We start from the raw sequence: 12462 nt of genomic DNA on the forward strand, positions 1-12462 counted from the left end.
CTTAACCCGAGGTACTATTTCTGGGTTAGCTGAGTCTGTAACCTGAAGTGTCTGTAACCTGAAGCATCTGTAACCCGAGGTTACAGACTGTATTGGCAAGTGATATGCATACTCTGCACTGGGAATATTTGCTTCCATTCATGATTTAATTGTGGACCTGTCACTCATCTCTATTTGTTCATTGTTGCCAATATAAACATTATTCTCATGGGACTATTAGCAAATTGGTATTTGGAATGAACTTTTTAGCCTTCTTTTATCAGAGAGCTTTGCTGTTCAAATTCCTCCTGTGAGAATCTCTTTCTCCACCTTTCTTTCAAATAAGTAAAACAACACACACACACACACACACACACACACACACACATTGTTTTATGAAATAGTCAGCCAATTCCCCCTCCCACAAAGAATCTATTAGCTTTGTGAAAGAAAACATCCTGGTCCTCATCTCATTCTGCACTGACTATTCAGAACTTGAGTTTCATCTAATGCTATGAACAAATGAATAGCATTTGGCAGTGTGTACTGTGGCAAAGGGATTCATGGCATTTTTCTATTCAAATGTCATGGACAGGTTGGAGGCAGAGGAATGGTGGGAGGAATCAGCTAGGGAACCACCAAGGGAAGAAGGCTCAGAGCCTGGGGATTGGTGGTGGGACAACAATGAGGGGTCACACAGAGAAAAGAGAGAAGACTGGGAAGAGGAGGTGTCAGAAGCTGAAGATGTAACAGGGCTTAGTGAGCTGGAAGAATCTGTGGCAGAGTGCAGTCCAGAACCAGAACCAGAAGCTGAAGCAGGAGAGTGGGTGGCAGAGATGAATCAGGCTGATGAAAGAGTCATGAGGATCTCCCTCACCTGCTTCAACAAGCTCCTCTCAACCCTTCTCTCCCAGAACCAGAAGAGGCATGAAAAGGGCAGAGAAGAGATTAGTGATCTGCAAACACAGTCTCTGATTGCTTGGGAAGAAACCCTGGAGAGGAAGGGGCTTAGGCAGCTGTGGGGAGAGGGTACCTTCAGCCTCAACAACTGCGTCATGGAAGCTAGACCTACTGGAGATGAGTTGCTGGGCTTATTAGGCCTGACACTTCTGTGCAGAACGTGTTTTTGCTAATAATGAGTTAACTCCAACTTGCACAGTGTGATTTACTGCTGGTTAGCTGCTGACATCAAACAATATACAGTACCAGCTTTACCAACAAGTGCACGACTATTTTTGTCACATATATTATGTGCATGCAGCACTACCACCATGCCCCTGGTTGCAAATCCATTATTTATTTCCAATATACCTGGTTTTAATCACAGACACCAGTGGTGGGAAATCTTTTTCAGACCAAGGGCCACATTGCCTTCTGGGCAGACTTCTGGCAGCCAAATTCCAGCAGAGGGCAGAGCCAGAGACTAGGTGGGAAAATGATTGGAAAATCTACCTTTATACATTGAACTAGTTTCTATACAGACTCATACACACATCTGTATTCAGGCAAGCAAGAGACATTATCAAATTTAGAGAACACATTCCAGGCAGGCAAAAACACCCGTGGAGAGTGCAAAGGTGAGCAAGCGGAGAGAAGGTGTGGCTGAAGAGAAGGTGTAGCCTAAGGAGAGTCCTCAAGACCAGCCAGAGAGGTCTGGACCCTAGAGCGGCACTTTTGGCCTCCAGTCCTGAGCTTCCCTGTCCCTGATTTATATCCTGCTTTTTCATCTAAACGATAATCAAAGCAACTGACAAAAACAATGTAATATTATAATATTAATAGAATAGAATAGAATCTTTGGAACTCCCAGCCTGTTGAGATCAAGCATGCACAATCACTGTACTCTTTTTGGTGCCTGCTGAAAACATTCTTGTTTAGACAAGCCGACCCAGATGCTTAGAAAGCTGAGGTAATTTGAATCTGTTTTAGTATTTTAACTTCTGTATGTTTTAAAGTATGGGTGTGATTTTTTAAAATTGATTTTATTGTTTTATATTTTTGTAAACCTCTTTGAGGTTCTTCACAATCAAGCAGTGTATAAATTTTATGAAATAAATCAATAAAATAAGGTAACAAGAAGAGATAAATCCTCAGCGTTAAATCCTCATGCTGGGAGAAGTACTGGCAGAGTTCACTTCTTCTGAGCTGCTTCCCACTTTGAAAATGTCAAAAATCAAGAGCATTAGGTGGGGTGATCACCAGATCAGTTTATAAAACTATAAGGGTGGCTTTCACTGGAAACATAGCAAAGGTTTTCCAGTTGAGATGAAATTGTTATGAAAATGTTTTCTGAAATATAATCATGTTTTTGTTTGGATTATAAATAACTTTATTTCATTTACTATGCAGTCCATATTATAGGCAACAAATAAAGTAATACTATATCTTCTTGGGTGACATAAATGTTACCATTTTCAAAAAGGTTTTCAGCATTCATATTGTGGTTTCTCCTTCAGTGATATTTAAAGCCAGTCTTTCTGTTTGTTTAAGCCTTTTGAAGTAATTTATTTTTGGAGTGTCTTCTTGGATCATCACTGTGTGCTGTTCAACGACACAGCAAACCAGTATTTGAGCAGAAATTCCTGTTTTATGCAAACATGGAATGTGACTAGAATGGTGACCCTACTAGAGCATGTTTGATAGTGTGAGTTCTCTAAAATTATTCTCAGAATGCCACTCTCTGATTACTCTATTTTTCGTAGGGGCCCTCTAGCACTAAGGCACCTAAGAACCAGTGGCCAACTCCAGGGCTGCTTTTCCTTGCCCATTGAAGCACTTTGCCTCCTCTACTTGATTTCTTGAAGCTTTGCAATGACTAAATTTGGGGATGCAGCCATAATTTTATTTTTCCAGTGTCCCTGAGGCTGTGTTTTCACTGTTGGTTTTGTTGTAAGCACCTTTGGCTTTATGTTGTTGTTGTTATTTAGTCATTTAGTCATGTCCGACTCTTTGTGACCCCATGGACCAGAGCACGCCAGGCACTCCTGTCTTCCACTGCCTCCTGCAGTTTGGTCAAACTCATGTTATTATATGCCTGTTGTCTTTGTCCATGGAGTTTTCTTGGCAGGGAAACTGGAGTGGCTTGCCGGTTCCTGCTCCAGGTGGATCACGTTTGGCCAAAACTCTCCACTATGACCTGCCCATCTTGGGTGGCCCTGCATGGCATAGCTCATAGCTTCTCTGAGTTATTGAAGCCCCTTTGCTATGGCAAGGCAGTGATCCATGACCACTGCCTTGGTTTTATACTTCCCCCCAACTCCTCTTTCCTTTTTCCACATCTCAGGATACATCCGTCCCGTCCCACCCCGCAATCCTCATAGTACAATGGTTTTCAACTGATGTGCCGCAGTGGCCTGGGGCGCTTTGAATGATGGTGAAGGCAGCCAAGAACAGGACCAATCTCTGTACCTCCTTCTTTCCTTCCCATCTCTTAATAGATACTGTAGATTAGATTGTATAGATTAATAGAAGTGGCCACGTGTGGTGGAAGCAAGGGTTGTGTCATCTGCAAAGCGGACCTTATGGGAAATGTAGTTCCCAAGCCCTGCCTCCACCTTGGAGGGGGCTGCACTGTCTGCAGACAGGGTAAAGGTAAGCCTCAGAAAGTGTTGGTCAAGGGAGCCGCGGACTCAGAAAGGTTGTAAACCTATGGTTTAGTACAGGCTTTCTCAACCTCAGCCCTCCAGATGTTTTGAGACTACAATTCCCATCATCCCTGACCACTGGTCCTGCTAGCTAGGGATCATGGGAGTTGTAGGCCAAAAACATCTGGAGGGCTGAGGTTGAGAAAGCCTGGTTTAGGACCTGGTACTAGATGCCGCAGGTGAAAGCAGCTATTGGTTACTATTGCTTTGACACACACCCCTCAAATGGATCAAAGCCTCTCCCCTGAACTGAAGGGACCTTTCCTGAAACAGAAGGATTCCTTCCACTCACAGAAGAGTTAACTCTGCACACAACCCAATGTGGAACTTTATTTTCTTGTTTTTGTGTGCAAAACAAAGCATGTAATTTAAAGTTACATATAATTGGTTAGAAGAAGCATTACCATGACTGCCAAAAATCCTGTCCCGATTTATCGAGCCCCCACTCATGTGAGACAAATCAAGTGTGAGTTTTCAGAAAGTTTGTAATCCATAATTATTTGGAACAGCATCTTTCATCTTCATCTTGCAAAGGCATTTAAAAGCAACATGGATTTGTTCATCAAAGCCCCACACATTTGAAAGATTTAAAGCTTCAGAAAAAATTGTGTACTTTCTGGTTCCTGAAATAATCTTTCCAAATGCACAGAAAGCACCCTGCTGAAGAAGACATTTTTCATTTCCTGAATGATCAGTCCTGGCGTTATTATTTGCCAGATTGCATACTTGAAAGAAGACTTGCTCACATTACTTTTTCCAGAGGAATCAATCACTTTATGTTTATGATCAGCTATGAGTTATGAATATGATCTACTGGCATATTGTACAAATATTTCCTCATTCACCTTGCTTGATATAATAACCCTGAAAGGATTGGTAATAAAGAACTTTTTTCCCTGTTGACTTGTGTAAGAACGAACGTACAACTCGTCATCAAGATTATTACTTCACTGAAACAACCAATATCATTTTTCTTCCCACAAAAATATCCAGTTTTAAAGTTAACCCTTGTTTAGCCATTGATTTAATTGTACCTTAAGTAACACTAAGAATTATGTTGGGTTGTGATTCCATTGGAATCACTGAATGAGCTAGATGGCCTGACTCAGTACAGTGGTACCTCGGGTTAAGTACTTAATTTGTTCCAGAGGTCCATTCTTAACCTGAAACTGTTCTTAACCTGAAGCACCACTTTAGCTAATGGGGCCTCCTGCTGCTGCCGCACCGCCAGAGCACGATTTCTGTTCTCATCCTGAAGCAAAGTTCTTAACCCAAGGTACTATTTCTGGGTTAGTGGAGTCTGTAACCTGAAGCGTCTGTAACCCGAGGTACCACTGTATAAGGCAGCTTCCTATTTTCTTACTCAGCAGGTGAGGCTTCAGTTAACAACACAAAAAGAGCCGGCTGGATCAGGCCAATGGCCCATCTAGTCCAGTATCCTGCTCTCACTGTAGCCAACCAGATGCTCATGAGCCATTCCAGGCAAGCTGATTTTTGGATGCTTTGGAGTCACATGGTAAAGTGTTTCTATGCAAGTGCACATTGCAACACACACACAATTGCTTCTGCAATATCATGTGACCATCTGCAAAGTGGATCCACTCTGTCCAAATCATAGGAAGAACATCTGAGTCTTTGGAAGCAATAACAAAAAAGCAGAGCTGCAGTAAAAAAGTTATACGCATTCAAGCAAAAAGGCACCAAATAGCATCTGGTCTAATGACAAAATTGTGCAGGGACTAATATCCTTTGTGGCTAACAAAAGAAGACTGCTGGCTCCCTGTTCCACAGCAAGAGGAGGAACCCCATTTAGCTTTCTTCTTGCCAAGCAGCCAGGGGCCAGTGTCTCACAAATATGATAAAAACCATGCTTTACTGTACTAATGTATGTGTGATTTATGCTTCTTTTTGTAAGTGGAGCCCATTACAAGCAGCTGAAGTAAACAAAGTGCTTGGGTTGTGTGCCGTTACGCCTTAATCTCCTTCTAAATTATATTGCTCATTTTTAAAATGTGCACTCATAAGCTCTAGAAAGTGTTGCTTATATGCATTTTTGCTGTTGATAATCAAGCTGATGTGTGTGCTTAAGAGAACCTTGGCTTAACCCTCTATATAATTTGCTATTATTGGAAGCCAGTTGAGATGATTACTAGGGTTTGTGTTTTTTTCCATCTAGATTGTGCCAGAATCCAAAAAACAGCAGGTAGTCATACACATTATTCTTTCCTTCTTCTATTTTGTGTGTGTTGTTACAAAAGCCTAATTGGATCAAGTATGGGTCATGCGTTGGATCTTTTATTTCTAAATATGTAAAATAACACCCCTCTTCATCTAAATGCCTGTCCTTGGTTTGTTGAGGCTATCTGTTCCATATTTCATAACTGGCTGGAATCACCTTTTTTGGAGAAGGAAAAGAATTGGGCGGGGGAGAGTAAGTATTAGTGCAGGGATGGGGAAGATGTGGCCCTACAGATGTTTTTGGACTCCCATCTCTCATTACCCCCAAATAGCTTGGTCTATAGTCAGGAAGGGACGCTGGTGGCGCTGTGAGTTAAACCACAGAGCCTAGGACTTGCCGATCAGAAGGTCAGCGGTTCGAATCCCCGTGACGGGGTGAGCTCCCGTTGCTCGGTCCCTGTTCCTGCCAACCTAGCAGTTCGAAAGCACCTCCAAATGCAAGTAGATAAATAGGTAGCGCTCCAGTGGGAAGGTAAACGGCGTTTCTGTGCGCTGCTCTGGTTCACCAGAAGTGGCTTAGTCATGCTGGCCACATGACGTGGAAGCTGTACGCCGGCTCCCTCGGCCAATAAAGCGAGATGAGCACCACAACCCCAGAGTCGGTCACGACTGGACCTAATGGTCAGGGGCCCCTTTACCTTTACTTATAGTCAGGAAGGATGGGGGCTATAAACTGGGTGTGGGGAACCTTTGGCTTTTGGATGTTGCTGAACTACAACCTCCACCATCCCTGGCCATTGGCCATGCATGCAGTGGCTGATGGCAGTTGTAGTTCAGCAACATCCAGAAGGCCAATGGTTCCCCCTACTGCTATAGTCCATTGACATCTGGAAGGCCACAGGTTAGCAATTCCTGTCTTAAGGAAATAGAATATTTCAGAACATGACAGGTCTTTAAAAACAAATGTTCCTTCCTTCGGAATACCCCAGCCTTGTAGCTGAGCAGACCAGACAGTACCTCCCCAGAGGGACCCTTATTTTTGTAATTGTGATCTGGCAATCGTACTGTGCTCATTACTCTGCTCCTTAGACCAAATCCTCTCTCAGTGTAAATTAGAATAACTAGCTTTGATGGGAACTGCAGTCGTTTACATTGTCTAAGGAGATGGTCCTGTGAAAATGACTCTGCTTTTTTTTGCCAGCAGGAATTCAACTCAGCTCTTGTTCAATTTTCTGCTTCAAGATAATGGAAAAAATAGGTGGGGGGGGGGGCAGGGGGAAACCATGTACACCACCTTGAGCTCATGGGAGTAGAGGTGAGATATAAATGTAACAAATAAATAAAAATGAACAACAAACAACAGGTTCTAGCAATAAATCCCATATGGGAACTCAGGGTGTTGTCATTTCTGCAAGAGTATCTACGTAGGTAAATACAATTCTTGTATTAAAAAACAAAAACAAATAAGCCTCTCTCCAGCACACATATTTTGCTCACTTTTTCTGTGTAATTTGCAGTGCATACATCATAAGCAATATATTTCAGTGGCTTTACATAGGTAACAATTATGGAAATGTGCTGATAAAATGCATCTTTTACAGCTGTAATTCTGTGTATTAGGAGCATTTAATGGAGGGGTAGAGGCAATGACCCAGTTCCTCGGCGTGCTTTCTGCTTCCAGTGGTGTGGTAGCAACATTTGTGTCATGTCACTTTGAGGTGCCTTGGTTCTTCCACCTCCTTCAGGCCAGACAGTCAAAGGCCCCACACTACCCAGAGGTCCTCTGCCAGATGACACAGTGTGGATGCAGTGGAAGCAATAAAGCTATCCTTCTTTGCTGCCACCAGGTAGGCTCAGTGTTCAATTGCACTCAACCAGAATTTTCCTCTGCTCACATTTGAGCCACCCCTCAGCTTGTTTCCTCACCCTAAGCTCTGGAGTATACCTAGGAGCCAAAGGGGTTCCACGAAGCAGGAGAACATGAGATATACTGTCACCATGCCATTCTCCTCCCATTGAGGTCAATAGAAGAGAAACTTCCTGTACTGCAGTTCTGGAGCTGATGTACACCCGCCAATCGTCCTGATTTGACCGGGACATCGCTGACAAAAGCCGCAAGCAGTGAGGTTGCCTGGTGGGGCGGCATGATGGAGGCAGGGGATGCCCTAGATTTAGGTTAGAAGAAGTTGGAGGGTATGCTGCTGTAAAGGTGTGCCATGGATGAGGGTACGGTTGTGGCTTGAAGGCGTAAGTATGCTTCTCCTCTATGTTCTTAATTGCTGTGGCTGTCTCCCATGTCGTCTTCTGCTTTGCAATATGTGAACACTGCGTTTTGTCTCAGCTATATTAGTCTATCGCTGTTCCCGTCCCACGTCCATGGGGAGCGGCGTCTTGCACACGTGCAGGAGAGGCACTCGCCACCCCGACACGCAGTTAAGCTCCCTTTTGGCAAAGGTTACAACTCTGCCCTTTGAAGCCACCTTTTGCCTTTGGGCACCTGTGGAGATTGGCGGCTACAAAGAACCTTCTAGGTTTGTTGTTTGGGCCTGAAACGCGTAATTAGAAGTGAATGTTCTTCTCTGTTTATCAATAATGCAGATTCAGCGCAGCTCCTCTGCTGTTTGTGCAGCTATTATTATGCAGCACAATATGTTCACACTGACAACACAGCCCCGATTAATAATTTAGCGCTGATCTGGAGGAGTCTGTCACATTGAGCAACGGCTTTCGTCACCAAGTTTGTAGTTTGGCATTCACAGACAGGGCCAGATCAAGGCCTGTGTTAAACTTGCCGTAGGCTACATGCCCTGTAATGTATCAATGGGGGAGAGATCCCATGTGAAGTGTAGACCTATGCCTCTCCTTGTGTTAGCTCAGTTCATTTAAAGTCAGCATGTAGCCATTCTTGGGACACAGTGGAGGCTGCTGCAACCTAGTGGGGCACCAAGGAGGTCCCATGGGGGGCACCTAGGTCTCTATCCTCCTCTCTTGTGAGGAGGATGTAATACTAAATCAACCACTCTGTGGCTTGCTTCCCTGTTCAATTAAGAGAGGAGCTTGATACAACTTACTCTCATGTTGAGCGGACAGAGGATTGCAGGTGGCACTCATCCTGCGTGACATATAGTGAGCTTCGTTGCGGAGCGAGGTTTTGAACCCAGGTCTCCCATGCCCTAACTGAGCAGTCTTACCACTGAACCTGTACACACTGCAATCAAGTAGGGTTGCCAACTGATCAAAAGACAGGCCTAGCCTGCTCAGAAGTCTACAGGTGTAAGTTGATTTATCTGTGCAGCTAAGAATCAGCAGAGAGTCATGTCAACCCCTGTTAAAAACACAAAAGCAGGCCGGCTTGCTTCTCCCAATATGTTGGATGTTAACATTTACTGTTGAAGTAATTATGCTAGTGCTTATTTTTGGGCTTCCACCCACACACTCTTGCTCAAAAGTCTGCAAATAAGCTATATCCAGGCATGCTATTCCACTTACATCGAAGCACCCACAATATTGTTGGCCGACTACTTGAAAGCTCTAATCCACTTTCCATATTTGTTTACCTGCATCTTTCATTCTTTTGACTGCACCTTATCTTTAAGAGTACAAATTAAAGCGTAACACAGATGTTTCCAGAAAGGGAGCCCTGTTGATATTCCACAATCTGACAGTGTACAGTTTTGAATGGAAAATAAAGCATTGAACATCCATCCAGAACTTCAAAGAATACAGACCCAAGCATCCTAGCCAGAAATGTATTTCAGAGGCGTAACCATGTTAGCCTATTGTGCCAATAAGAACAAAGAGTCCTCAGGCACCCCTGGCCAAGGAAGGCACATGTCTGATAGTAAATTCTTTATTGACAAAAGCATGCACTTACAGCAATTCCAATGATGCCCCAGATACACCCACACACTGGCCTCTAGGCAGCTGTCCCAGGGCTGTGCCCTGCGGAGCAGTTGCAGCAACAGTGGGGACTACACACCCCAACCAGCTTCTGTACCCTCACCTGACAGGGTGCATGCACACAACTTGAGGCTTTTCCTGTGTGGAAGGCATCACTGCTCTTCTGTCTTCAAGCTCCTCCTGGTTCTAGGGGGCAGCAGGGTGGGGGATGATGGGGATTCAATTGGCCCATCCCTTGCCTGAACAGCCTCTTCCTCCAACATATCCTGCTTGCCCATCTCTGTCTCTGACAATTCTGAGCATTCCTCTTCCCCCTGCCCAGACTCCTGCCTCACGGGTGGCACCAAACCCCATATAACGCTGGCCTGGACCAATGCCACACACGTGTAAGGCACTGGAAGTTTCATGGTGGCATGTATCTGGTAGTGTTACCGCCTTCAGCTAATTGTTTTGATTTTTTTTAGTGCTAATGTACCAACTTAACTGATACAAGTGGTTAGAGCATCTGCTTAGCATGCAGAAGGTCGCAGGTTCAATCCTTGGCATCTCCCAAGTTAGGCTGGGAGAGACTCTGAAACCCTAACAAGTCCCTGCCACTCAGTGTAGACTATACAGTGGTACCTCGGGTTACATACGCTTCAGGTTACAGACTCCGCTAACCCAGAAATAGTGCTTCAGGTTAAGAACTTTGCTTCAGGATGAGAACAGAAATCGTGCTCTGGCGGCGCGGCGGCAGCAGGAGGCCCCATTAGCTAAAGTGGTGCTTCAGGTTAAGAACAGTTTCAGGTTAAGAACGGACCTCCGGAACAAATTAAGTACTTAACCAGAGGTACCACTGTACTGAACTTGATGGACTGATAGTCTGATTTGGTATAAGGCAGCTTCATTAGTACGATACAGAAAGTTTCTCCTGGTAGACACTGAATCAGTGTAGAGAATTTCTGCATCTTTCCTTACATGGATGGTGGCACCACCCAGGCTTGGTCTAATCTCTTAAGGTGACCATGTGTCCTACTGTACAGAGAACAGTCCCTGGTTTGATGCCCTGGCTGGTCCAAGTCCCATTCCAGATAAAGTACCATAAGAAAGGAGGGCTTGAAGTTGCCAATCAACAGTTAGCATCTAGACAGCAGACAATACAGGCAGGCAGGTCACTTGGTTGCAGCCTTCTTTGCTATGGCAAAATGTATCGTGTTTCTATTTAAATTACAGTTATGATTTCTAACTTTACATGTGCACATTTTATGCAAATCTGTGCCTCCTTTTGTCCATGTTTTTGGTGATGCATTTCCTCTGCTCCCCTTTTTTGTGGGGAGGAGATGAGCCAGGAGTGGCCAAATTCCACTCCCCATGAGTAGCTGGGGAAGGGAATTTGGAGAGGTGAAATGGCAGAAAAGGAGTGAATTCACCACCACCATCTTGCATTTGCGTCTTGGGATGTGTACACACTGTACATTTAAAACCACATTAATAACCCATAGTCCCCAGAATTTTGGGGGGGCATTTAAAGCATGTCTTTTAAGATTTATTTATTTAGACTATTATGTGTGCTTTTTGCAAACTTCAGCCTGGCAAGAACCAGCTCCAAATTATTGCATAGACTTTCTGGTGAGGGGCGGTTTGCCCTCCCCTGCTCCCTTCTCCTGTGGAGGGCGGGGTATAAATAAAAATTATTATTATTATTATTATTATTATTATTCCCAGGGCTCAGTGGTGGGAGGTAGTACAGAGGAAGGATAGCCAGGACCCCCTGCCAAGACATCACCTGGGGCTGCCCTTAGGCCTCAGGTTTGGGTCCTGAAATCTCAAGATGCTTCTGACCTGGCAGACCTAACTCTTACAAGCTATTTTTGTTTCCTGAGCCAAAGGACAAGATGCAACCCCTACTATGTGCAGAAGGTGACCAGATGAGCCATCAAATCTTACTTCAAAAATGGCAATGCAACAACATTCCTCACCATGCCTCTTGGCACACACAACTGCCTCTCCTCACCTACCCACCCTCGGCATCTGCTGCCTGATATGGCCACATCACTTTACCTAACGGTAGGGCCACCTCCAACCTCACTTCAGATACTTCAGAGTCTGGATTGAATGCCAGACTAAAAAGCATTTGCCCTGGGCTGTGTAAAGTTCCCCTAGTGTTATCTCAGAAGGACTATCATAGGACCAAAGGAAGCTGGAGTAGTGGTTTGTGGCCACCGGGACTAGTTGGGTAGATCAGCAGTAACTGGAGCCAAAGCCATTGACAGATGGAACCAGCCAATTCTAGTTTTGTCCCATGCTCCTCCCTGCTGAGTTCTACAAGGGCAGCACTGAGACTAAGGAGAAGAAGGAAGCTTACAGCCACTGCTGCCTTCTGTACTGGTTGTAAGGGGCAGACTGGTGGGGCAGTGACTTATTTGCCCTAATGAACCAACCACCATTGAGAAGCTGCCCTATGCCAGATCAGAGTATCTTGTCTATCTAGCTCAGTATTATCTATGTTGGATAGCAAGTAGTTCTCCAGGGGCTCAGGTGGAGATCATCCACCTCAATGACTACCTGATCTTTTAAACTGGAGGTGCCAAGAGGGATTGCACCTGCGACCTTCTTTACACCACTGAGCTCCAACCCTCCTGGACACCATGTCACAGGAAGGAGAAAAATTCTAGAGACTTCGATTGCATAAACCAGCCCTTTGCATGCATTTTGGCGTGTAAACGAATAGCTGAGGTGTACAGCACAATTCGGTCGCTTGGAATCGCTCAATATCAAATTA

The sequence above is a fragment of the Podarcis muralis genome, chromosome 12, assembly GCF_964188315.1.
Source record: "Podarcis muralis chromosome 12, rPodMur119.hap1.1, whole genome shotgun sequence".
NCBI classification, from domain to species: Eukaryota; Metazoa; Chordata; class Lepidosauria; order Squamata; family Lacertidae; genus Podarcis; species Podarcis muralis.